General features: G+C 43.8%; 1 protein-coding gene, 1 long non-coding RNA gene and 1 pseudogene across 6 annotated transcripts in view; 1 reads left to right on the forward strand and 2 right to left on the reverse strand.

The window, feature by feature from the left end:
• The window catches only part of CMTM8 (CKLF like MARVEL transmembrane domain containing 8), a 149,107-nt gene that overhangs the window by 20,798 nt on the left and 100,311 nt on the right, over positions 1–27,998 (forward strand). The gene's annotated exons all lie outside the window — the stretch shown is intronic.
• Positions 1,699–11,192, reverse strand: LOC108588810 (uncharacterized; annotated as a pseudogene).
• LOC144579954 (uncharacterized) lies at positions 20,995–27,937 on the reverse strand. The gene is made up of 2 exons (XR_013528715.1): positions 27,689–27,937; positions 20,995–21,302 (listed from the first exon to the last, which is right to left on the reverse strand). It is a non-coding gene; the product is annotated as an uncharacterized LOC144579954 (long non-coding RNA).

Here is a 27,998-nt window from a genome sequence, read left to right on the forward strand (position 1 = left end):
TTTCAGTGGAATTTGGGAAGAATAAAGAGGTCAGCAAATAGGTCTAACTGCAAAGCAGTTTAGTAGTTTTGTTATTCACTTAAAGATATTTTTAGGCTGAGCTTAGTGACTCACGCCTGTAATCCCAACACTTTGGGAGGCCTAGGCAGGTGGATCACGAGGTCAGGAGATTGAGACTATCCAGGCCAACATGGTGAAACCCCATCTTTACCAAAAATACAAGAATTAGCCAGGCGTGGTGGTATGTGCCTGTAGTCTCAGCCACTCAGGAGGCTGAGGCAGGAGAATCACTTGAACCTGGAGAATCACTTGAATCTGGCTCACTGGCAGCAGTGAACCAATATTGAGAATTTGACTCAATATTCTGTGTTGTGAATATTTTTTTCTAGCTTGTCATCCCTTAGTTTTATTTACAGTGTTTTTTTTTTTTTTTTTTGAGATAGTCTTGCTCTGTCACCCAGGCTGGAGTGCAGTGTCATGATCACAGTTCACTGCAGCCTTGACCTCCTGGGCTCAAGTGAGCCTCTCACCTTAGCCTCCTGAGTAACTGGGATTACAGGCATGTGCCACCATGCCTGGCTGATTTTTTAATTCTTTGTGGAGATGGGGGTCTCGCTTTGCGGCCCAGGTTTTTCCTCAACCTCCTGGGCTCAAGCAGTCCTCCCGCTTTGGCCTCCCAAAGTGCAATAGTGATTTTATTTATAAAATCTAAATTTTATCTTCATATCTGTCAGTCTTATTGTTTTCCCCACATTGGGTGTCATCCTTAGAAAGTGCTATCTCACTAACAAAGCTAAATATAGTGAACTATACATTAAGCTTTTTTTTTTTTTTTTTTTTTTTTTTTTGAGACGGAGTTTTGCTCTTGTTACCCAGGCTGGAGTGCAATGGCGCGATCTCAGCTCACCGCAACCTCTGCCTCCTTGGTTCAGGCAATTCTCCTGCCTCAGCCTCCTGAGTAGCTGGGATTACAGGCATGTGCCACCATGCCCAGCTAATTTTTTGTATTTTTAGTAGAGATGGGGTTTTACCATGTTGACCAGGCTGGTCTCGAACCCCTGACCTCAGGTGATCCACCCACCTTGGCCTCCCAAAGTGCTGGGATTATATGCCTGAGCCACCAATACCTGTAGTTCTAGATTACATGTTAACATCTCATAGGAGAATCTATCGTAGCTGTGATTTTTTTTAAGTTTTTCCCTATTTTCACGTTTATATTTTTTTCGAGTTAATCTTTATAATGTTTTTTACACTCACTGCTGCTGTCTCCTTTCCTTTGTCAGATTACATTGAACTTTTGTATAATACATAGATTAATTTTGGGAAAGGGAAACTTTTCAGCTATTTCTTTGTCTCAGGTTATGTCTTGGTATTGATTCTTAAGTTCTTCAAGGTCTTTCCCAGTCTAAAATGCTATGAAGGTTGGATACCGTGGCTCACACCTGTAACCTCAGCACTTTGGGAAGCCAAAGCCAGAGGATTGCTTGAGGCCAGGAGTTTGAGACCACCCTGAGCAACATAGCAAGACCATGCCTCTACCAAAAATTTAAAAATTAGCCAAGTGTGGTGATGCATGGCTGTAGTTTTAAGATACTTGGGAGGCTGAGGCAGGAGGATTGCCTGAGTAGCAGAGTGAGACTGTGTCTGTGTCTTAAAAAAAAAGAATAAAAAATAAGAAAAGGAAACGCTGTGGGTTTTACAGTGCAAATCAATAATGCATATCTCGTTTATTCTCATAAAAATGTGTTGAATATTTACTGTGTGGCAGAATCTGTGTCCAGCCCTTCGAATACAGTGGTAAATAGCACCTTTCTATGTTTATTTAAACAAATGATCAATTACAGGATTTAAGACATGTAAAGAAAAAATATGCTTCAAAAGATATTAAATCATAGTAAGAGAAAACCTCACGTTTTCAAATTTGAGGTGAAATTCAAGAGGCATTTATTCCTTGTAGGCATTTAGTCCTTTATTCACCCCATAGAGAGAGTTAAATCTAAAATTTGGCGGGGAAATACCATTTGTTTGTTTGTTTTTGCTAAGATTTATGACTAGTGCTGTTTCTAGGAAGGTGCTCGTACTTTTCTATCTTCCCCCCCAAATCTCTTTTACTGGGGGGAATGGGCCTCTTGGGGGCCCTCGCTGCACGGCTCGTTCACTGGCACTGCTTCCTGAGTCCCGGGACTTCCTCGCGTCGGGCAGCTCGGGCGGGCTGGAGAACGGCTTGATGGGCAGGACCTCTATGGCGTCATCAGCGCGGAAGGCCAGCCCCACGGTGGCTGGGGCCTGTGGCCGTGCTGTTTGATGGTGAGGCCACACTCGCCCAGTGTCTTGCCATCATCCAAGAGTTGGTCGTCCTCGTGCAGCCGCTGCTTGTCGGGCGGCCGATTGAGGATGCCCTCGAACATGTGCTTCGGCTCGCACACCGCGCTGGACCCTTGGCGTCCTTGAATGTGGTGGTCTCGGGGCGCCGGATCCTGAGGAACGCGTCCGTCACGGCGGCTGTGTCGCCCCTCAACGTGCCGGTGAGCACTCTACCGTTTAAAGGGTTTTCACATTCATTCACTCACTTGATAGTAAACCAGTCCCAGGTTGTGGGGATCCCTCCTTTCTTTCATTTCCATTTCTAGTTGAGCCACGATTTGAGGAAACAGTTTTTAAAGAACATGTGAATGAGTCAGCCACACCCTTGGAGAGTTCAGCATGAAGCAATCTGATAGCTTGTCCATCCTCTGTACCCACCCGTGAGATTCATGGCGCCCGCCTAGTAATGTGTCCCTTTCATGGGAAAGTAGGATATTCGTTGTCTTAGAGTTCAACTGAAGATGACAATCTACTGTAGCTAGTTGAAGTCACAAGGGATTTATTATGCATCGTTAGTTAGCTTACAAAATTTTTGGTAGGGTTGGAGGAGCAGGCTCTAGGCCGAGCTTCCAGGAGCACCTGCTGGCATCATACCCGGGAACCGGCCTGCCGTCAGCAGGAAGGTGAGGAAGCAGGATCCACTCTCGAGTCTCCTGGGTCCTGGATGTCCACTGAGTCATGGTAACAAATGATTGCCCCTGACTTGCCTCTCAGCACTATGAAGCAAGGAATGGGACGCTGAGATTTCAACTATAACTGCCACAGAAAAACAAACTGCCACAGAAAAACAAGTCCCTCCTTGGCCGTGTCTGCCAGCAGGAAGATAGAAGCATCCAAAGCATGTCCTTTGGGCCACGGTGTTGTCTTCTTCCAAGTCTAGGACGGTGTGTCTGCCGAAGCTACATCATTGTGTGGAACCTGAGGTGTGGTCTGGCTTTCCAGCCTCTGGTGAGCAGTAAGGCACACTGCAAGGGGAATGTAGCAGAGGTGAGTGCGTCCACATGGAGTATTTACTACATCCACTTCATTGGATTCTACCTGGGTCGCTGTGTTGGAGGTGGAAAGCCACCTGTGACTTGTGGTGCTTCTGAAACATTCTAAGGACTTGCCCTATTTGAGTTAAGACACACATTTGATTTGGAACTATGTAACCTTTACAACTGATCTGATACCTCCTGAACCTCCATCTATAATAGAAAGATAATGATGATGTCACGTGTTAGTAGAAGATAAAGTGAGCAAAAATACATGGAACCTCTGTCTCAAAAGTCAATATTAGTTTATTTCTTGTGTTACTGTAGGCTATTTCTTCCTTTTTTTTTTTTTTTTTTTTAAGATGGGGTTCACCATTATGGCCAGGCTGGTTTTGAACTCCTGATGTCAGGTGATCCACCCACTTCAGCCTCCCAAAGTGCTAGGATTACAGACATGAGCCACCGCACCCAACTTTCTTCCCTATTTTTTATCAGCAGGTCTAGATATTGTAGATTAATTCTGCTTGGACCGGGCTGTATTTGGTCATATAAGCTTCTAGTGAGTTTTCACACACTCAGCAATGAGGGGGAACATAGAATTTAGCCTCCATGGTATATACTAGGGTTAGGATTAGGATCATACCTGTAACTAAAGAAAGCTTAAAGGCTATTTTTAAAATGGCAGAGACCTGCTTATTTGAACCTTAAACACACTGAGCTCATTTAGATGATGTAAATGAACAGTAGAATGATTTAGACACTATCATGAGTGATGTCAGCTTTGTAGGTACAGTGGGAAGACTCCACTGATTTATGTTCCTATAGACTTTATTCAAAGAAGTCCTACAAAGCCATGGAGTGATCAGTTTTCCAGAGGTCTGAGTTTAATGATCTTTGTTGGAAAACATGCAAAGCTCTGATCTCATTCCTTATCTTTCCCCTTCCTTCATCTATTCAAAATCTAATTATAACAGGTGCCGCTTTCTGGGGGGAAACGAATTCAGAGGAGAAAGGCATCTTTATTGTTTATGTATAACCTGCCTTGTTTCCAGAAAGGGCTTCAGGTAGGACAGAAATCTTTAGGTTTTAAAGAATGCAGCAAGAAATCTACATCAATCAAAAACTGAAAAGCATCAAATATCACTTTGGAAGAAAAAGTTGCTCTGAAGCACTAAACACTGAGCAGGCTTGAAGGGATATTCTCAAATAAGTCACTTTAGAGACAGAAAGCAGTTATGCTGCCTGACACTGTTCACAGCGGTCCCTGAGTAAACAATATTGATGACTTGTCAGCTAATCTCCCTTCAACTTTAGTTTTAGAGGGGAGAAGTGTCTGTCTGCATTGAGGCTCTGAGCTTCTGGTCTCTCAGGCCCAGAAATTCCTTAGGGAAAGAGATGATTGAAAAGATCTATAATAGATATATTTAATATTCTTTTTTTCTTTTTGAGATGGAGTTTCACTCTGTTGCCCAGGCTGGAGTATAGTGGTGTGATCTCGACTTACTGCAACCTCTGCCGCCCAGGTTCAAGCGATTCTCCGGCCTCAGCCTCCTGAGTAGCTGGGATTACAGGCGCCTGCCTCCACACCCAGCTAATTTTTTATTTTTGTAGAGATGGGGTTTCACCATCTTGGCCAGGCTGGTCTTGAACTCCTGACCTCATGATCCACCCGCCTCCATCTCCCAAAGTGCTGGGATTACAGGCTTTAGTCACCGCGCCCAGCCTTAATATTCTACTAGCTTATACTTTGGAAATTATGGCTAAGATTCCTTTTAATCCTGACATGAATATTGAGCAGTTTGCCTTTTCATTCACATTTCACATCATGAACCAATGTTCAGACCTCCCTGGAAAGCTAATGTTGGATTTTTAAACTTCCCTTTATGTGACGAGGTTGCTTTTGTGAAAGGTGGAAGACCAAAGCTCATTAACTAGGTCACTGGTTACTACCAGGCTGGTTTAGTGGCTGACATGTGGAACAAGAGCTCGGGTGAGAGCTGACACTTACGTTTCCAGTCTCCCAAGGTACGAAAAAGGTCAGTCCCCAAAGGTTAGGCTGCAGACTTACATAACTGAGAATGGGGAGATGTCTTCTGCATGTCCCAGAACTAAGATTCCTTCTTTGTTTCACTAAAACTTTTTTTGTGTGAACTATTATACAATACTAAAACTCATATACAATTTATTTATTTTAAGAGATGGGATCTTGCTCTGTTGTCCAGGCTGGAGTGCAGTGGCTTGATCATAGGTCACTCTAAACTTGAACTCCTGGACTCAAGCAATCCTCCTGCCTCATCCTCCTGAGTAGCTAGGATGACAGGCTTGCACTACCATGCCTGGCTATTTTTTTTTTTTTCTTTTTTTGAGACAGGGTCTTACTATGTTACCCAGGCTGGTCTCAGACTCCTACACTCAAGTAATCCTCCTGCCTTGGCCTCTCAAAATGTTGGGATTACAAGCATGAACCACCATACCAAGCTACCTGGCTCATTAAAGACTTTTTTTTTTTGGTGGAGATAGGGTCTCACTATGTTGCCCAGGCTGGTCTCAAACTCCTGGCCTCAAGCGATCCTCCTGTCTTACCCTCCCAAAGCTCTGAGATGATAGATGTAAGCTACTGTGCCTGGCCTAGAATTTAAATCATGATTAAACAAGTAACCATACACAGCCACTGAGGTTAAGAAATAGAACATTACCATATTTTAGAGTCCCCCCCTCCCCGTAGTCCCTGCCCTCTTCTGCAGAGGTAAAGGTAACCACTATCCTGTTTTTTTTTTCTTTAAGCATGTATCCATTCTATATTCTATAAAGTTCAGAATTTTCCAAGTACTGTTTACCTTGGCTTATTTTTCACTTTACAGAATATAGAATCGCGTGGGATTTCCTCTCGGACTTGCTTCTTCCATTTGTCATTGAGTGTTTTCCGTATTGGCATAGGTAGCTGTGGTTCCTGAACTTTTACAGTTTTATCATATTTTATTTTATGAAGGTGCCATAATTTGCCCCTTCTAGGTTGCTGACCTCAAAAGTTAATCTTTTGAACTGATTAACTTTCCCTTTTTGTGTTTCTCATTCTCTTTCCCTCTTCTGTTTGTTTGGAAGTTATGCCCTGTTCTTTTAGCAGATTCTCTAGCTGTCTCAACATGCATACTTAGTCTATCATACAGGCTAAGATTAAACTATATTTTTATCCTGCTCCTAAACAGATGCAAAGACCTCAGAACTCTAAATCAGATGATATTCTTCACAATTTATAGTATTTTCTCGTTGTTTAGTTTTAGCTACTTTTCCACTTAAAAGTTAGGCATTGTAGTTGTTTTATGTAATCAACAGTTTAGCTCTACTCACAGCCCACATAGTTGCCTGATACCTTTGCTCATTGTTCCTTCTTACACCTCACAACTCCTGTTTCTGTCTGGAGATCTTTTTCTTCCTCATTCTTGAAAGATAATTATACAGGTTATAGAATTCCAAGTTGGCAGTTATTTTTGTCTCAGTGCATTTGAAAGTGTCATTCTTCTATCCCACTGGTCTCCATGGTTGTTGTGATGTTGGCAGTCAGAATTGCAGACTGCCATTCTTTTTTTTAAATTTAGCCACTTTAGCTTTAAAATTTTTTTTGTCTTTGTATACAGCGAATTCATTATGCTATGTCTGGCTAAGGATTTCTATTTATCTTGGGTTTGGTTGGGAGTCTTAGATCTAATTACTGCTCTTTCAACAATAGTGGAAAATTCTCAGCCATTATCTCTTAAAATATCGGGAATATTGTCTTTCCCATTTTATTTCATCTACTTCTAAAACTCTAATTAAATATGTATTAGATCCTTAGACTCTATCTTCCATGTCTTTTAAACTGATAATTTTCAACTCTGGTTTCCTGGGCTGCATTTTAGTTCTTTCTATAACTTCATTGTAATAATTCATTTTTTAGCTGTTTAATCGATCGTTGAATTTTGGATTTTGAATTTCAGTTCTCTTACATTTCTAGAAATTCTTGAACTTTTCCACATCTACTTTGTTCTTTATGGCCTACATAGACTCAGCCCCAACCCACATGAGAGAATAAGTGTGCTATAAGTTGAAAGGGAGATCTTTTCACCCTCCACTCATTGCCAAGTTTGGGATACTCAAGTTATCCTGCTGCTCCCATTGGACACCAACTTAATTTCTTGTCCAGCCTCACCTCGAAGGGATGGCCTTTTAAGATCCCAGGTTTACATGGATGGTTTCCTGTTAGGCTTTCACCTTAAATGGGGCCTTTGCTTTGTCTCCTACCATCCTGTACCTAGGTGAAAGCTTGACAAAGGATTCGAGTAGATATTTCTCCAAAGATATACTAAGGCCCGATAAGCACATGAAAAGATGCTAAACATCATTAGCCTTTTGAGAAATACAATCCAAAACCACAATAAGATACCGCTTCACACCTATAAGGATGGAAATCATTAAAAAGACAATAACAGGCCGGGAGCGGTGGCTCACGCCTGTAATCCCAGCACTTTGGGAGGCCTAGGCAGGCAGATCACCTGAGGTCAGGAGTTCGAGACCAGTCTGACCAATATGGTGAAACCCCGTCTTTTAAAAATAAATAAATAAATAAATAAAATAAAAAGACAATAACAAGTATTGGCAAGGGTGTGGAGAAATTGGAACAAATATATGTATGTGTGTGTGTACATCATACCCCTAAATGCACACGAGCACGCGCACACACACGCACATACTTTTTCAAGATCATGAATGTTCATAGTAGCATTATTCATAATAGCCAAAAGGTGGATACAAACCAGTTGTCCATTAGCTGATGGATGAATGGATAAACAGAATACCCATACAACAGAACCTTATTTGGCAATAAAAAAAAAAATATTGACACATGCTATGGAATTGATGACCCTTGAAGATAGTATGCTAAGTGAAAGAAGTCAGACACAAAAGGCCATGTGTTGTAAAATTCCATCTATGGGAAATGTCCAGAACAGGCACCTCTGTAGAAACAGCAAGTAGACGAGTGCGTTAGTGCATGCCAGGAGAGGGAGGAATGGAGAACCATTGCTGATGGGCATGGGGTTGCTTTTGGGAGTGATAAAAATGTTCTGAAATTAGATAGTTGTGGCAGTTAGACACCTCTTTGGATGGTCTAAAAATTACTGAATTGTACAGTTTTAAAAGGCAAATTTTATGATGTATGCATTATAACCATCTTGAAGTGGTTTTTTAAGAAGATGGAAGCTCAAGAGTCCCCAAGGTTTAACAAACTCTCAGGGTGGAAACTGGTTTTGCATTTGATATCTCCCAGGATTCTTGTTTTATTTTATTTTTGGCTTCTTGGGATATTTTCTTTTCATGCCAGCTCAGCAACATGTTTAAAAATGTTTTAGCTAGGCATGGTGGCTCACATCTGTAATTCCAGCACTTTGAAATGGGCAAATCACCTGAGTCCAGGAGTTTGAGACCAGCCTGGGCAACATGGCAAGACCCTGTCTCTACAAAAACTACAAAGATCAGCCAGGTGTGGTGGAGCATGCCTGTGGTCCCGGCTCCTTTTGGAAGCTGAGGTGGGAGGATCGCTTGAGCCTGGGAGGTTAAGGCAGCAGTGAGTAGTGATTGTGCCACTGCACTCCAGCCTGGGCAACAGGATGAGACGCTGTCTCAAAAAAAAATCTTATTATTTTTTTTTGTTGTTTTTATCCATACTTGTTTCACTTGAGAAGATACCCAGTCTGTCATATTGCCAGAAATTAAAGTCAGAATTTCCTTTAATCTTTTTATTTTAAAAAGTTCAAGGCACTAAGAAAAGTTGTAAGGACAGTATAGCGAACTTCCTCATACATTTACTGTAATTTCTCAAGTTACCGTAAATATCCTGCTTCATCCTCCCTCCTTCCTGTCTATCTACTTAATATTTTATGGAACCCTTTGCGAGTAGGTTGCAGACATCATGTCCCTAAGTATTCTTGCTGTTTCAGCATGCACCTCTAAAGGACAAGAATAATCTGCATAACCACAGTATCACTGTCGTTCTCAAATTATACCGAATGGCCCTAATAATGTTTTTTATATTATTTTTCCCTGTCCAAGATACAGCCCAAGATCATGAATTATAGTTAGTCATCATGTCTCTTTAGTGGCCATTAGTCTAGAATATTCAGTCTTTGTCTTTCATGACCTTGACAATTTTGAAGAATCCAAGTGAGTTGTTTGGGGAATGCTCTGCAAATTAGGTGTGTATGGTGTTTCCTTGTGCGTAGATTCATGTTCTGTATTGTTGGCAAAAATCCCACTGAAGCGATGTCTGTCCTTCTTAGTACCATACATCAGGAGGCTTGGGATGTCAGTGTGTCCCAGATTAGTGAATGTAATCAGGATCACTCTTCTTTTTTAAAAGGCAGAGTCTCACTCTGTCACCCAGACTTGAGTGCAGTGGTGCAATCAACCTCCCAGGCTCAAGCAATCCTCTGACCTCAACCTCCCAAGTAGCTGGGACTACAGGTGTGTACCACCACACCTGGATAACTTGGGTGTTTTTTTGTGGACACAGGGTTTTGCCATGTTACTCATGCTGGTCTCGAACTCCTGAGCTCAAGCAGTCTACCCATCTCAGCCTCCCAAAGTGCCGGGATTACAGGTGTGAGCCATCACACCTGGCCAGAATCAATTTTCTGGAAGCTAAATGCGATCTTTTTCTGAGCAGAATGACACAGAATTTGGAGCCAAACAGGCTTGGCTTTGACTCTTGGCCCTGCTGCTATTAGCTTTGTGATCTTAAGCAAAGTATTTAACGTGTTAAAGCATCTGTAAAATATGTCTCATAATACCCACTTCTTAAGATATTGAAAGAATCAAATACAAATTCAAGTAAGTTATTTAGCACTGGCACATTGTACAAACTCATAACACTTGTTCTGGGGGAGATGATAGTATCCAAATGGCATGGGGCCTCTCCATCCCTCAAAGGTTTTGGCAAAATTGCTCAGAATCTCTGTGTGAGGAGCTCAAAGGCCTCCCATGTACTTATTTTTATTTTTTCTGAGACAGAGTCTTGCTCTGTCACCCAGGCTGGAGTGCAGTGGTGTGACCCTCAGCTCACTGCAACCTCTGCCTCCAGGGTTCAAGCAACTCTTGTGTCTCAGCCAATGACGGGCTCTTGAGAATGTAGACCCGCCTCCTGCTCCGTTCTCCTCCCGCTTCTGTTTTATCTCCCTTCCCTCCTGCATTACTCATCCTCCTCTCCAAATCCTTCTCCCTCTGCTGTGCAGGGAAACTGTCTCCAGCTCCTCCCTCCAAACTGTGTATCTTAATTCAGTGAGGGCACCACGGAACAAAGCCTTCTCACCAAACCGGAAGGAGCTCCCTAGAGGACAGTGGGCCTTATAAACAGGAACTTCTTTTCCTGTGACATGATTGCTTTTATTTTTTTCATCGTGCAACAGCAATGCCGTAGCTATTTCCCTGATTTATTTTGACTCGAGAGGGTGGCAAGTGGTTTGAACCTGTATGAGCAATACCTTGATGCTGGCACTGCTTGGCAGGCAATGAGCGTCATTGCCTGTGGCTGCCCATGGACCTTGCGTGGGTGCTTTGCCTGAATCCAGAGGAGAGAGCTGGGCTCGCTGAAGCCGTGCCACACAAGACCTCTGTTCTTTGGAGGGGAGTGCTGGTGGGCCCCGTGCAATGCTGATGCCTCTTTGGTTGTTTTCTTGTAACCTGCGTCATCAGGTTCCATTTTGGGTCCCACAAAATGAGCATCGGATGTTGCACCTTCTGCGTCTTCCTTTGTGCCGCCTCCGACGCCTCCACAGAGCTGTTTGTCTGGATGAACTCGTTTGGTGAGGCTGCCAGACCTTCCATTTCAAACTGAGGGATGCCTTTTCCACCTGCCGGTTTTGGCTCCGTGATACTAATATCTAGCCCTGTCTCCTGACACTTTGTTTTTTTTTTTGAGATGGAGTCTCACTTTCTCACCCAGCCTGGCATGCAGAGGAGCAATCATAGTGCCCTGCATCCCTGAACTCCTTGGCCCAAGGAATCCTCTTGCCTTGACCTACCGAGTAGCTGGGACTGCAGGCACGGGCCACCATGCTTGGCTAACTTACTAATTTCTTTGTAGCAACTGGGGTCTCGCCATGTTGCCCAGGCTGGTCTTGAGTTCCTGGGCTCAAGCAATCTTCCCAAGCAATCTTCCCACCTCAGCCTCCGAGTAGGTGGGACTACAGGTGTGCTCCACCACACCCAGCCCTGAGAAATTCTTTAATCTTGAAAAGGAGACAAAGGGAGGAAGAGAAAGGAACAGAGTTTAACCCTGATAAAGGCCACTGGTGTCCCAGGAGGCCCTACAGGGTGAGGCTGTGGGCAAGTAAGGCACCACGGTGGTTGCTGCTGCTAACTTACAGACTTTGTCAGTCCATTCTCTGCGGATTCCCTCCCTCCCTCCCTCCTTCCGTCTTCCCTTCCCTCTTCCCTTCTGTATTTCCCTTCCCTTCCCTTCTGTCTTCCTTCCCTTCCCTTCCTTTTCCTTCTGTCTTCCCTTCCCTTCCATCTTCCCCTCCCCTCCCCTCCCCTCCCCTCCCTCTTTCTTCTCTTCTTTCTCTTTTTCTTTCTTTCTTCCTTCTTTTCTTTTCTTTCTTTCTTCAGGGTCTCACTATATTACCCAGGCTAGACTCAAACCCCTAGGCTCAGGTGATCTTCCTGCCTCAACCTCCCAAGTATCTGGGATCACAGGTGTGTGCCGCCGTATCTTGCTTATTCCCCAGGGAACGGGACTGTATTTGAGGATAATGAAAGTTGGCAGGATCTGTTTTGTGTTCCCAATTTCAAAAGACTCTATTACCCTAAGTTATATTACTTGTTCCAATGAAGTCTTTGTTTTGGAGAGGCCTGTGGACCAGAAATGATACCAGGCCCCAAACCAGTTGTGTTAGCCTATATAGTGTTAAAAATATGAATTAGTTGCCAATATGTAAATGTCAGATATAAGAAAATCTAGATTTCCATAATCTGTTGGAAAATTGGACAAATGCACATTATGAGCCCACAGTTCCTCGTGGCAGTAATCCTTAGGTGCCAAGAAGTGGCAGCTCTCTGCATGTGAGAGCGTTGGTCGAGATGCATGTTTGACTGTTGTAACAAAAACCAAAACAAGGGACTTAAGGTAGAAACTTGTTTTTCTCTCATGTGACAGTCAAAGCACTAACTGCCCAGGGCAGATATGATAGCTCTGTGGTATCCGGGACACCGCCTACTTCTGTCTTCTTTTTCCCTGTTCTCTGCAGTGGGTTCCATCTTCCGGTCCAAGATACTGCTTCATTTCCCACCATCCTGTCTGCTCCAGCCTTCAGTAGGATGGAGAAGAGGAGGGTCCCTTTCTTCATGATCCAACCTAGAAGTTGCATATATCATTTCCTCTTGCATCCTATTGGTCAGAATGTACAGGATGGCCACATCTGACTGCAAATGAAGCTGGGGAAGTCTGGTCCTTGTCTCCGTGGCCAAGTGAATAGCTAAAACCCTCTTCTCACTGAAGGCAGAAGGTGAGAGTGGATGGTATGGACAAACTGCATTCTGTGCTGTGGTGCGCCTTGCCGTCACCTATCTGCTGCCATCCCCAGCTCTCTCCAGTCTTCCGTGATTGAGGCCAAGAGTCATTGCCATTTGTTGCCTTATAACTGTTACGTTTCACTCATTTATGTTACCTGCTTGGTCCCTGTAGACATTTGAGTTTGCATTCTCAGCTATGCCCTGATTATCTCTTCAGACACAACTCCATGCCTTTACATTTGTTGCTGCCTCTGTTTAGAGAATTACCTGGCCTCCCTTTCAGGCCTGGCAAACTCCTTAGGATAACACAGCCCCTGCTTCCCTTTCTAAATTGAGTTCTCTCTGTTGACACATCCTAACACATAAGCTGCTAATTTTACATGATACCTTTTGGTTTACTTACCTTTGTATACTTGATGCCCGGCGTAGCCCTGGGTACATAACAGACTAAGGATCAGTCCTGTTTACGAGTGTTCATTCAGAGAAAGACACTTCCTAGAACTTAAAAGCATTTTTAATATCTGGCAGTGAAATAGTATATTAGTCACAGCGTTTACAGTTGTAGATGATGGAAACTTGGATAAATTGGCTTCTGTGACAGGAGCACCTACTGACTCATGTATCTGACAAGCTGAGCTATGTGTCAAGCTTCAGGTATCGCTGGAACCAGGAGTTTAGTAGATAGCAGGACTCAGTCTCTCTGCTCAGTGTCTTGGCTGTGCTTTCTTCTGAATAAACTTCATTCTAGAAAGACTTTCTTTACATGATGACAAAGATGCCACCCACAGTTCTGTATTTTTCTTATAGTGATTTTTAAAACCATAATGCTGTGTCTTCATAGTGGTAACCAAGCACCTTGTAGTGCCACCAATCAAGAGGAAGTCCCCGACTGACCTAGCTCAGGTCACATGGTCATTCTCGGTCCAGTCATCGTAACCAGGCATAAGTGAGGTGGGAGAATAGGGTCTGGAAGCAGGGAACCTAAGGCTGATTCACACTGACTTCCTAGAATGGACTCAAAAGGAAAACTCTAACTTTCCATGCCCAAGTAACAAAAGGATCAGAGGCTACTTCCTTTGTACCCCCACCCGCTTTTTCTTCAAGGCAGATAAAAAACAGAAATACTCTGGTCCCCTCCTGCAACCAGACTGGTCATGTACCTAGTCTTCATTTGCTCCCACGCTGTGGAGTGTGCTTTCGTTTAAAAAATCTGTGCTTTCATTGCTTCGTTTGTGCGTTTTGCCCAATTCTTTGCTCAAAATGCCAAGAACCTGGATGACTCACAGTCAAGACCCTTTACTGGTAACTTTACTCTGGCCACCCTGGGTCATCTGTCTACTTCAGGTACCAGGGGTGGAGTCAACCCTACTCAAATTACATTGAAGGAAAGGTAGATCTCCAAGAAGAGAGAAAACAGGCAAAAAAAAAAAAAAAAAGTGGCAATTATATTTGGAAATACCTTTATCTCATTTTATAAATAAAGCAGCTGAAGCTAAGGAGATGGTAGTGGCCTAAGGTCACAACCAGGAGGCAGCAAAAGTGGGATTCACACCAAATCTTCCTGACTCCAAATGGTGGGCTCTTAATTCACTGCACCCAACTATTTCTGAAGGGAGTTATCCTGGAACTCCCCAGCCCCCATCTCTGCATGGAGACAATCCTGAGGTTTGATGCTCCCGTGTGACTATTAGAATATAGAGATATCTTATAGGTCCACATGGCAGGATTTTGTTTGGGAGCACATGTTTATCTAAAAGCTCTGTTTTCCCTTGCACATCTCTAGTGTCAACACCATACCTGAAAATATTTCTCTTACCCATCAAAAGAACTCTTTACGTTAATAAAAGTTGGAAGAGTCAGGCAGCTGGATTCGTCTCTTGGAACATTTTGGTTAATTTAGCACATGCATTTTCATCAAGGAGCCCTATTGCTTGCAAGGGAGCAAAAACTGGTTCTTGGGGATAGGGAAGGAAACCTTTCCTTTTTTAAACGAATAAAGTGCATATTTATATGTGGTGTCTAAACAGACAAACAGTTTATCCGCGACGTTAGAATTTCCTGGGGATAATGCGCTGTGATGAATGCCCTGTTGGAAACTGTAGCACATCTGCCCTCCACGCCTCATTCTTCAGCACTTGCCACCTTTTTTCTCTGCTCCGCCTTGCAGCAAAACTTCTTGAAAGAGTTGTCTTTATTTCCTAATTCCTCTCATCCCACCTGCTCCTGAACCCCCTCCAGTCAGCCTTGTCACTAGTCTACAAGAACAGCTCTTACCAAGGGCGCCAGTGGCATCCATTTTGCCAAGAAAAATGGTCAACTTTCAGTGCTTGTCATACTGAGCCTGCAGACCACCCTAACACAGTTGATCCCTCTCCTAAATTCTTTAAGTATCTTGTTTTCTTGGCTTCAAAGGTCACTGTCTTAAATTTGTTCTCTTATCTCGCTGGATGTACACCTCATCTTCTTTCCTGGCACCTCCTTATCTCTCCAGCTGTAAACACAAGAGTGGCCAGGGCTCAGGCCTTAGAACATTCCTCTCCTCATCTACACTCATTCCCTCGGAATTGCGGCTTTCAATTCTCTCTGCAGGTCCTCATTTCTAGCCCCTGCCTGGACTTCTCCCCTGGGTCCCAGATTTGTATGTGCCTACTCACCGTCTTTTCTGATATGTCTCACAGGCAACTCAGACTAAGTAGCAATTTTTGGTTAATACAGAGAACAGAGAAACGTGTTAAAAGAACCCAGGAGGACAGAGTCAGCAAATCCAGATTGTGTGTACAGGACAAATGACCCACATTTTACAAAAAACAAATTTTAAAGAAAAAGCAATAGAGGAGAAGCCTATAGATTAAAAGAGATTTAAGAGATAAATGTCAATCAATTGCAATATAGGTACCATATTTGGCTATTGATCCACGCATCCAGAAAATAATTATGATATGATCCAGGGTTATTTGAATATTGACTGGGTGTTGGATATCATAATTATTGTTAATTATTTTTAGCTATGAGAATGGTGATTTGGCTATATTAGAAAAAATTTCAAAAAAAAAACTATCCAGAATGTTATTAGTTCTTACTATCTGCAGTATTATCACCCTCAGCCAAACTAACATCCTCTCTCATCTTATTTTTATCTCGCCTCTTAGCTGATTTCCCTGCTTATAACTGACCCCTACCCCAGTCTGCTCTCAACACAACACTCAGAGATACCCTGGTAAGATGTGTCATGATACTCCGCTTCCCAATGCATTTGGAGTGAGAGAGCCAGTCTGTTCAGTTTCAGTCTACAAGACCGCGTGGGGTCCTCCCTTACCTCTCTGACCTTGTGTCCTGCGCTTCGCTCCTGGGTAAGCCGCTCTGGCCTCCTTGCTGCTTTTGTGACGCAGCAAGTGTGCTCCAGCTCCAGGCGTTTGCGTGTTCTTTTCCACCTGCCTAGCACCCACTTTCTCCAGCTCTTATTTCAGCACCTCCTTTCCCGGAACACTCTATGTAATACGTTAACCTGTATCCCCTTAGCCTGCCTGATACTTTTTTATAGCATTTGTCACCATCTGACATATGTTCTGGTTTTTTTTTTTTTGGTCTGCTGCTTCCGCTAGAACATGAGTTATATGAGAGTAGAAACTGTATTTTTCATTGCTATATCCCTAGGACTTAAAATAGCTCCTTGCACATCATAGGCACCAAATAAATGTTGAAATAAAAATATTTTTCCTACAGGGGAAGGAGATGTTTAGGGGAAGCATGATAATGGAAAAAGTTGAGAATCCCTGCGTTAGCCTAGGGAAGCTGGTGGTCATCTTGTGCCTGCTATTACTATTGTGACTGTGTTTACATTTCTCTCGCTTTTACACCTTGGGACACTCTGTTTTATCTATCACGTGTTATACAGCAGAACTTCGTGAACTGGCTCTGTTGGCTCTAATTGGGGGAAAAGCCATTTGAGTATCTTCTCTTCGGACTGAGCGCTTGCTGTGTGGCTTCTCTGCTGCAGTGGCTCTGGGGAGCTGCACATCCCAGGGGAGTTAGCTTCCTTCCCCATGCGCAAGCTGGAGCCTGCGGAACCGGATGGGGACAGTTTACTGAGGTGCCGTTGATCCCAGGACACATCTTGGTATTTCAGGCCGGGCAGTTGAAATGGGTCTCTCCCACAAAGCAGGATGTTTACTGTATTTGGCTTTCAGGATTTATCTGGACACAAAAAACTTGTTTTTCACCTGCATGCACACATCCCCTCCCCTCTGTCCCACCCTTTACACTTTGAGAACTAAGATGTCAGGGAGGCCCCGAGGAGGAATAAGCAGGAAATGAGGCAATCCAGGCAGGCACTCAGATGCCCTGTTAGTTGATGGCCAGAAAACAGTGCTCTAGGTGTGTTCAGATGACTGTGGTATCTTTTCTGAAACTCCATTTGTAAATACTTATAGCCCACTTCTTTCCGAAAAGGATTTGAAGTAGTTTTATGAGTATACATAAATCCGTACACAATATACACTTAGGGCCAGGCACAGTGGCTCACGCCTGTAATCCCAGCACTTTGGGGGGCCGAAGTGGGCAGATCACCTGAGGTCAGGCGTTCGAGACCAGCCAGGCTAACATGGTGAAACCCCATCTCTACTAAAAATACGAAAAGTTACCTAGGCATGGTGGTGCACGCTGTAGTCCCAGCTACTTGGGAGGCTGAGGCACGAGAATCACTTGAGCCTGGGAGGCAGAGGTTGCAGTGAGCCAAGATTGCACCACTAAACTCCAGCCTGGGCACACAGCAAGACTCCATCTCAAAAACAAACAACAAAAATAACAAAACCACCAAATATACACTTAGATTTAACAAAACAGGAGTGGAAAATAAGAAACCTGGCCTGAAGAACAGGAGGAAGAATGAGGAGTCTTGAGGGTTGAGTCGGGACCTGTGAGGGGAATCACATGCAGCTGGATGCCCTCTACCAGCCCAGTGCCCAGGGAAGCGGGGTGGGGCTGCCTCACCTTGTCCTCACCTTCCACCAGTCCTTGCATTATATCTCATCATTTTTCCCTTTAGTCATCACATTGGGTTGTTTATTGAAAAATCCTAGCAGCCAACTATATAGTATCACTTAAAAGTGGACATAGGACTTTGAGTAGACATGCTAGGTGACTGGTGCCTGTCTCACACCAGCCTGTGATCACAGCTCACAGAGGGCATGAACTGTGTCTATTCATCTTTGTACCCCAGTACCCGGAAGCCAGGAGGAACTCAGTACATATTTTACTGAATGAATGAATGGTACTACAGGTCTTTTTACAGGAAAGGAAGAAGCTTGTCAGTTGTTTAAGGGAAAGATTTTTGCTTTTGTTTTTTCCTGCTTCTATTTTGAGAGTTCTCTCATGTTGGCAGTTATACTGGGAATTTTCAGCGGTCTCCTGGGTCTTGTTTCAAGAAAATTGGGAGAAATGCAACCACAGAATTCATGTGTCTTTCCTTGTAAAGGGGAAAGTTGAAGTCTTGACTTTAACAGGCAATTTAGTGCAGAGTATGAGAGGCCCAGTGAAGGTGATCAAGGTCCACACCTTCTCGTCATATATGACCTGGTCCGAGAACTGTCCCTAGATGTTACTGCTTTCAGGGCTGCTTGGGGTGCTTGCTAGAGGTGGTTCAAGTTGGAATTATGTAATATAGTAGTAAAAAGCAGGGGCCTTGCGTAGAATTATACACAAAAATATACCACAGAAAATAATAGTACAGCTGGGTACAATGGCTCATGCCTGTAATCCCAGCACTTTGGGAGGTTGAGGAGAGTGGATTATTTGAAGCCAAGAGTTTGAGACCAGCCTGGGCAACATGGTGAAACCCCGTCTCTACTAAAAATACAAAAAGCAACCAGGTGTCTTGGCACACACCTGTAATTTCAGCTACTGAGGAAGCTGACACATGAAAATTGCTTGAACCTGGGAGGCGGAGGTTGCCTCCCAGTGAGCCAAGATGACACCACTGCACTTCAGCCTGCATGACAGAGCGAGATTCAAAAAATAATAATAAATAGTAGTAGTAGTACATGTAAAAGTGGGTGATCTCCAGGTGAAGTGAATTGTGCTCACATCGGTTTCCTGGTTGGGATAAAGTACTGGAATTATGTAAGGTGCCACTCATGAGAGAAGTTGGGTGATGAATGGTTAAGACCTCTCTGCACTGTTTGAGTCTATAATTAATTCAAAATTAAAAAGCAGAGCATTGGCAACAGAGTTGGGCTGAATCCCCCATTACCCCAGCTGAGAGCTGACTTTTTTCCTCCTAGCATTTAACATAATTCTTAACTACCTATTTGCTCTTCACCTTTCTACCCCAGGAGAAAGCAGAAGCTGAGTCTGTTTTGTTCACTGCTAAATTCTGTTTCCTAGCACAGTGCGTGGCACCATGTTTTGAAGGCAGATGTTTGATGAAAGCATAGTGGCAGACACAGGTGACTTAAATTCTCTCAGGCGGTCTGCAGTGAGGTCAATACCTTCCTCTCAGGACGCTGGGAGAATTAAATGGGTATAGCGTAGGTAAAGCTTAGGGCCTGCTACACAGCAAACACCCAACTCCAGGAGGCGCAGACTTTTCCTGTCAAGGGCCAGATGCTTTGCAGAGCATGCGGTCTCTTACAGCTGTCCACCTCTGCGACTGCAGCACAAACGCAGCCAGACAATCGTAAATGAATGAATGTGGTGCATGTAAAAAGGCAACTTAAAATCTTTTAAATTGCAAATTGAAAACAGATTTTTTTTATGAACCTGAAATTGGAATTCTTTCCAACCATTTCAATATATTAAAGTCTCTCTTAGCTTGTGGGTTAGCGGGCTGGATGTGGCCTGCAGGCCATAGTTTTTGCACTGTGGTGTGGGCGCCGTCATTCTGGGCAAGATCCTTTTCTACACTGCCAGCCATCGGGGTACACAAGGAATCTGTGGAAATAGACACTTTGGTGGCAGTGTTAATGTTCCCGTCAAAACCAGATCTGAGTTCAGTGACATGATAGCCCACTGTAACCTTGAACTCCTGGTCTCATGTGATCTTCCCACTCAGCCTCCCAAGTAGCTGGTACTACAGGCACCTACCACACCCAGCTAATTTTTTCGAAACTTTTTTGTAGAGTTGGGGTCTCACCGCATTGACTACACTATACAGCTGTCATTTCTAAAGCAATTTCTGGTTTCCAATGGGCTATCTCATCTGAATTTCCTGCAAGTATGAATCGGCTGAGGTACAAGCCATTAGCTCATGTTCATGGTGAGGAAACCATGAAACGGCTGAGAGTTAGTGACTTGCCTGAGATTATACCAGCAACTGACAAACCAGAGTCTGATACTTCGTGTCTTGCAGTTTCTTTGACACCAGCAGTCACAAAATCAACTGCATACAAGCTAGGAAGGCAGAATATATGAGCAAAGCACATTAAAGGGCAACAGGGAACAGTGGGTTTGTGATGAACCAGAGATTGTAACTTCCGATTGGAGAGGGCACTGCTACGTGGCTACAGCTAATTGTGCCCATAAAGAAGTGAAAGGCCCAATAATAACAGATCTAATTTTTCAGAGATGCCCTAAATCTACACTTTAATTTAATTTAAAATCTCCTTATTAACCTTCTCTTTAAAAATGTGTGCTAAACAGAACAGTCTTTTGGGCTTCAAGTTTGAGAATAAACTCTGCTGTATACTCTCTGGCCTCTAAGACAAACTCTGATGGCTTTCCCCCAAAAGAGTAGAAAGTCAGGAAGCTTCAGAGAGCCATGGTGTCAGAGAAGGCTTCCTGGAGGAGGTGGAATCAGAAAGGAGCCTTGAAGGATGGATATCAGAAAGAAAGAAGATATCCTTCCAGGCTAGTAGAGGGGAGAGAATATACAGCAAGTATTGAGCACAACAACTGAAATATTATCTGAGGTAATAATATTAGCAATGATGCCAGTCTGCTAGTATATTAACAAGAAAGCCAGTCTAACTGAAATAGATGCATAGAAAATGTGGGACCAGCCACCCAAACCTCCAGCAAATACCGTACTTAGTGATGAAACATTAGAAGCTTTCTTTTTTAAAATTAGGAGCATAAGGATACCATTACCATTTATATTCCTCATAGTACTGCAGGCCCTCAGCATAGTAAGACAAGAATAAGAAATATAAGAAATGGGGAAAAAGGAGGCCAGGCGTGGTGGTGCACACCTGTAATCCCAGCACTTTAGGAGGCTAAGGCAGGTGGATTGCTTGAGCTCAGAAATTTGAGGCCAGCCTGGGCAACATGGTGAAACCCCATCTTTATTAAATATACAAAAATTAGTCAGGTATGGTGGTGCAGTCCCAGCTACTTGGGAGGCTGAGGTGGGAGGATCCCGTGAGCCTGGTCAAGGCTCTAGTGAGCTGAGATTGTGCCATTGTACTGCAGCCTGGATGACAGAGTGAGACCCTGTCTCAAAAAAAAAAAAAAAAAAAGAAGAAAGAAAAGAAAAGGAACAGTCATTATTCATAGTCAGTATTATCTACAATAAAAATCCAAGAGGATTTACAAAATAGTGATCAGCAGGATTGCTCAATATAAGATCATAATACAAAAGTCAATTCCACTTCTGTATACAAACAGTTTGCAAATATAATTTCTAAAACCTACTATATATATGGCCTTTATGGAGCAAACCTTTGAAACTTCATTGAAAGATAAAGATCTAAATAAATGGAAAGCTATACCATGTTCATGAATGGGATATCAGTTTGTTCCCAAATAAACACATTCAATATAATTTAATCACAATTTTATGATTATAGATAATATGCATGTATATTAAGCTGTTTCTAAAATGTGTTATATGTAAAATAGGTAATGCAAGGCCAGCTTTGGAGGACTTCGGTGCCAGAACATGGCGTTTAGACCTGATCCAACATGCCGCTGTTTCTCAGGCTATGGCCAGTGTTTGTATTTTCAAGTATTAAAAACAAATTTTTGTGTTATTTTAACAATACAAGCAAATTCTGGAATTTAAAATTTGCCCAAGGGCTTCTGGGTGATTTCAGGATAGACATTTGTGTTTGTGTTTGCAGTCACATTTATACTGAGTTATAATCATTTGTCATGGGCTAATGATAGAGAAACAAGGCAGACTGATTATATAAACATCTGGTTAGACCAAGTGAAGGCCAACTAAGCCCAGCAAAGCCTTTCAGGAGCTAGTGAAAAATGGTCAAAGAATTACATAGGATAGGTTATTGTCACATAGGATATGTTAGAGGACATGGACATCGTAAAAGAGCCTATGTGGCTTCTGTCAGTGCCATATTTGAGTTGCAAACTGGTTAATTGCATAGAGATAATGTGTTGGTTTGAATTTCATTAGGTCTGTGGTTTTGTATTCTGTTTAATTTGCAAATTTGGTTTGGTTTTATTGGTGCAGAAGAACTATAAGTAAAAGATAAACATTTAGCTTTTTGTTCACACTGACATTACATCACAGGGTTGCCTTAAGAATTATTTTCAGTTTTTGTTCTGTAGTTCAGGGAAAAAAGAATTATTTTCAGTTTAACAAGGCTCATGCACTATTCAAGACAGAGAAATACTAAAGTAGGCCGTCAGAAGCATGAGTGGGAGTGGGATATGATGTAGATTTTATTTTGTTCATTTTTTTGAGACAAGGTCTTGCTCTGTCATTCAAGGCTGGAGTGCAGTGGTACAATCTTGGCTCACTACAGCCTTGACCTCCCAGGCTCACGTGATCCTCGCACCTCAGCCTCCCCCGTAGCTGGGACTACAGGTATGCGTGACCACACCTGGCTCATTTTTGTATTTTTTCTAGACATGGGGTTTCACCATGTTGCCTGGGCTGGTCTTGGACTCCGGAGCTCAGGCAATCCACCCGCCTCAGCCTCCCACAGTGCTGGGATTACAGGCATGAGCCACTGTGCCTGGCCAATTTTGTTTTCAAGATTTCCTCACCACCAATGTGTAGGATAAATGGGAGATGAGAGGCAAAGGTGAGTTTGAGTAGAGAAGAAAATCTATTGAAGGTCAACTGCTGACAAGTCATTAGGCACTTACTCCCCTCAAAACAATCCCATGAGATAATTTCTCCCTTATATAAATGAGGAAGTTGAGGCTCAGAAATGTTAAGTAACTTATCCAAGCCTGCATAGCTGGAAAGTGAAGCAGGTGGCTGGTTGTCAGTTCAGACTGCATTCTACCAAGCTGTAATACAGGGATGAGTAGTAGCCACTCTGGCACGGTCACAGGGAAATCCAGAAAAAGGAATGAATCTGGAAACCTGTATTTTGAATTGCCCTTTTCCCACTAGAAAACCTGAGATACCCAGCACCTGCCTGGTGTATGGTCTGTTAAGCCTGTGATCTAGGTAATGTATGGCTGGGTCCCAAGCCCTGGCTCCTCAAACCTAGTTCATAGAATGTATTATTAGAGGGGGATTCCATTCCTGCCATTCTGTGTAACTAGGCTCGACTAGTTTTATGGCCTCTGTTACTGTTGTTTTTTATTACTTGGTGATTGTGTAGAGGAAGTAAATATTTTCTTGGAAGTTGAAAAAATAAATTAGGTGAGATTGTATCTACTTGAACTCTTCCGGCAGATCTATAGCTCTCATTACCTTCTATCTGGATCAACTTTGTGGTTTGAGTTTTAACAACCTGGCCGGGAGACAGAATGTTTGGTGTCTTTCAAGAGAGATAATTGGAGAAAATGTTCAGAAGAATCTGAGTATTCATGAGCTTGAGTTTGTGTGTGGTAGAAATATCTGCCTCCCACATTCAGCCCACGCCACCTTGGATCATCCCTCCCTTTCATCACGCAGGGCAGCTTGAAATCAGAGGAGATTGCGAAATTGGAGATTTCAAAGGGAGCTTGAGCTCCTCTCGTATAGATGCCTCACAGATAAGAAGACGGGAGGCCAAGAGACAAGGACACTTTGTGAGTTTCTGGAAACCCAGCTGAATCTTGATCTAAAGCCTCTCCTGTTTCCCATATGTTGTAACTTTGGGTTTCTCTTTTCTCAATTAAACTCAATTTTCAAATAGGCATAGACTAGGTAATCCATCTACGTGCCTCAAAAGTATGAAAGCTGTGCACAGAAATCTTGCTCTCCCATCCTTCCTACCATGAACCCTACCTCTTTCACGTGACAACTTTAGGTTTCTTATTTCTCTTTCTTTGGATAAACAGAGGATACTGTTGATCCTTTAGGCCAGGGTTTCTCAGGCTGGGCACTACTGGCGTTCTGGCTGGATAATTCTCTGCTGGAGGGGACTGTGGGGTGCACGGTGGGATGCCTCGCAGCATTCCTGAGCTCTACCTACTAGACGCCAGTAGTAGCAACCCCCAACCTGAATCATGGCCATCAAAAATGTCTCCAGATGTTGCCAAATGCTCTGTGAGGGACCTGTAGTTGAGAACCACTGCTTTGTGCAAATAGAGGCAAATATGAACATACATTTTAATTTTCACCCTTTTCCTTGAGTAACTAGTAGCAATCTATATACATAGCTCCTCTTCCTGATATGCATATATCCTGATAGACATATATCCATATCCTGATACACGTGTCCCAAAGTATTTGATGTATTTGGGTATATATGTGCATATATGTGTGTGCATATGGATGTTTAACTTTTACATGTGTAGACATCCTAGAGATCTCTGAATCACTGGAGGCTGCCCTCAGTGGCAGCTGTGTAGCAGTCCACCGTGTGGAAGCACCATCATTAATTGAACCTGTCCACCATGGTTGATTGGATGCTTGTTTCCAATCTGTAGCTACTAAACTGTGCTCAGGCCGGGAGCGGTGGCGCACTCCTATAATGCCCACACTTTGGGAGGCTGAAGCGGGTGGCTCACTTGAAGTCGGGAATTCGAGACCAGCCTGGCCAACATGGCAAAACCCCATCTCTACTAAAAATACAAAAATTAGCCAGGCATGGTGCACACCTATAATCCCAGCTACCTCGGAGGCTAAGGTGGGAGAATTGCTTGAATCCAGGAGGCAGAAGTTGCAGTGAGCTGAAATTGTGCCACTGTACTCCAGCCTGGGCAACAGAATGAGACTCTGTCTCAAGAAATAAATAGGCCGGGTGTGGTGGTTCACACCTGTAATCCCAGCACTTTGGGAGGCCAAGGTGGATGGATCACCCGAGGTCAGGAGTTCGACACCAGCCTGGCCAACATGGTGAAACCCCGTCTCTACTAAAAATACAAAAATTAGCCACATATGGTGGCATGCACCTTTAGTCCCTATCCGGGAAGCTGAGGCAGGACAATCACTTGAACCCAGGAGGCAGAGATTGCAGTGAGCTGATATTACACCACTGCACTCCAGCCTGGGTGACAGAGGGAGACTCTGTCTCAATAAATAAACAAACAAACTAGCTGTGCTCTGTGAGTGAGCCTGTTTAAGTGTCATTCTTCTTTGTGCAGCTGTGTCTATCAGTTAGATCCCAGAACTGGGGTTGCAGGATCAAGGGTAAATACATCTCATTTTGGTGGCTACCTCCAGACGTCTCCTCCATGGCACTCATGCCCTTTGGCACTCCTATCAGCAGTGACCTGAGAGGCCTGTTTCTCCACAGCCTCACCAACAGGATTGTGGAACTTTTGAATTTTTGCTGATCCCATAGGTGAGAAGTGCCTTATATTCCTTAACCAGCATGACACTGATCTGGCCTTACGTAACGTGAACAAGAAGCTAAGCGGACTCAGCCTCATTGGCTTTTCTCTGGGTAGCATGTGTCCCATGCACGTCTGTGTCCAGGCCTTTGTGCTGGCTGTCCTTCCACAGGAATGCTCTTCCCTTTCACTTTAAACATTTTCACATCCTGTGAGCCTTCCAGATGCCGCCTTCTTTTCCAAAAAACGTTTGCCAATTGTGCTTTATGCTCCATTGCAGCTGCCTTCATGTTTCCTCTGATGACTGCCAGTCACATGGTTGTTGCCCAGAGCCAGGTGGGAGTCTGGGGTGAGTCAGACAGGCCTGGTTTTGAATTCCAGCCTTGCCACTTACGATCTGTGGATCCTTGGTCAAATTTCTTCTCGGAGCCTCAGTTTTCTCACCTATAAAATGGGAACAATACTTCCCTAGGAGAAGCCACATAAGGTATGCAGCAGCAGATGGGCATTTAGTAAACATCAGCTCCTCAAGGGCAGAGCCATCTTCTTGTTTTCTGCCCTGCCTTCCGTGAGTCCTTGCACCGTAATAAAGATACTGTGTCTATTCTTTAAAACACAAAACTGTGACCAGGTGTGGTGGTTCACACCTGTAATCCCAGCACTTTGGGAGGTTGAGGCAGGTGAATCCCTTGAGGCCAGGAGTTCGAGACCAGCCTGGCCAACATGGTGAAACCCCATCTCTACTAAAACTATAAAAATTAGCTGGGCATGGTGGTGCACACCTATAATCCCAGCTACTCAGGAGGCTGAGGCAGGAGAATCGCTTGAGTTTGGGAGGTGGAGGTTGCAGTGAGCTGATATCGTGCCCCTGAACTTCAGCCTGGGAGACAGAACAAGACACTGTCTCAAAAAAGAAAAAAAAAAAACTTTATAGGAGCAAATGGTGATTTATTCAGCTATTATTTGAACACCTATTTTGTTCCAGGCATAGATCTCAAAACTGAGAATTTAGGCTGGGTGCAGTGGGTCACGCCTGTAATCCCAGCACTTTGGGAGGCTGAGGCAGGTGGATCACCTGAGGTCAGGAGTTTGAGAACAGCCTGACCAACATGGTGAAACCCCATCTCTACTAAAAATACAAAAATTACCTGGGCCTGGTGGTGTGCACCTGTAGTCTCAGCTACTCAGTAGGCTGAGACAGGAGAATTGCTTGAACCCTGGAGGCGGAGGTTGCAGTGAGTTAAAATGGTGACACTGTACTCCAGCCTGGACACAGCTCGAGGCTCCATCTCAAAACAAAACAACAAAACAAAACTGAGGATTTAGCAGTGGAAAGAGAAAATCCCTGCCTTTGCGGAGCTTGCATTCGATTAGGGTGATAGACAGCCAATGAACAGAAGTAAATGATAAAGTAGTAAGCATAGATCCAGCTATTTGATAGCATTTTAAGTTAAGGAACTGTAGTTCCTTGGGGGCACGAAGGATGACTGCCCTTGGTGGGACCTCCTCAGAGCCTAGTATGATGGAGGAAACCCAAACCCATGTCTATTAGTGTCTCCCCTCTGCCTAAACCCCTAGCAGTCCCCATGGCCTCCGGCTATGTCTGTACTCCTTTCCTGGACTGCAAGGCTCTGTGTAGTCTGGAGCCTGCCTTTCTCTCTGCCTTTGTTGCCTGGGCATCTAACCACCCTGCACCCTACGTTCCAGCTCCTAGAATGCTCCTGGCTGTCTCATCTCTGCTTTTTTCTACCTGTTATTTCACTTGCCTGGAATGGTTTCCATGCCTACCTCCATGGCTAATATCTATATATCCTTTACATCCTTTTGTTCTCTCTTGGATGTCACGGCCTTCAGGAAGCCATCCTTGATTTCCCCACCTCTCACTTTGGGTCATGTGCCCCTCCCACTCCGTGTTCAGAAACAATCAGGGCTTCTTCGGACTTTTTTTTTTTTTTTTAATAAAGATGAGGTCTCACTATGTTGCCCAGGCTGGTTTTGAACTTCTGAGCTCAAGTGTTCATCCCATCTCAGCCTCCCAAAGTGCTGGGATTACAGGCATGAGCCACCGCACCTGGCCCAGACTTCCACAGCATTATATTGTAATTGCTGGTTTACTTGGCTGAATCTCCCTAATTGTTCATCCGCCTCCAGAGTAGGCATGTCTCTCCCATCTGATGGTATGTATCTGCAGTGAGTACCTGGCACAGTGAGTTATGGCTAGACAGATGGATCGTTGACACGTAGAATAGGAAGTGGATATGTGTTCTGACTTGGTTCTTCTCAGTGGGGCCAGCCCAGTCGGAACCTGCTTTCCTTTGTAGGAATCTTGTTTCCCTTTGCCACTCCCTTGAGACAGGCAACAAGTCGTGCTTCTGGTCCATCATGGGTCTGATGACCCTGGAAAGATCACTTACTGTTCTGGGGCATTTATTAAATGACCCAATGGGGCTGCAGGATTGCTGAAGTGTAAGGGTTCTGTTGACGTATTCCATAGGAATGGCACCCCTT

The sequence above is a fragment of the Callithrix jacchus genome, chromosome 17 (assembly GCF_049354715.1).
Source record: "Callithrix jacchus isolate 240 chromosome 17, calJac240_pri, whole genome shotgun sequence".
NCBI classification, from domain to species: domain Eukaryota; kingdom Metazoa; phylum Chordata; class Mammalia; order Primates; family Cebidae; genus Callithrix; species Callithrix jacchus.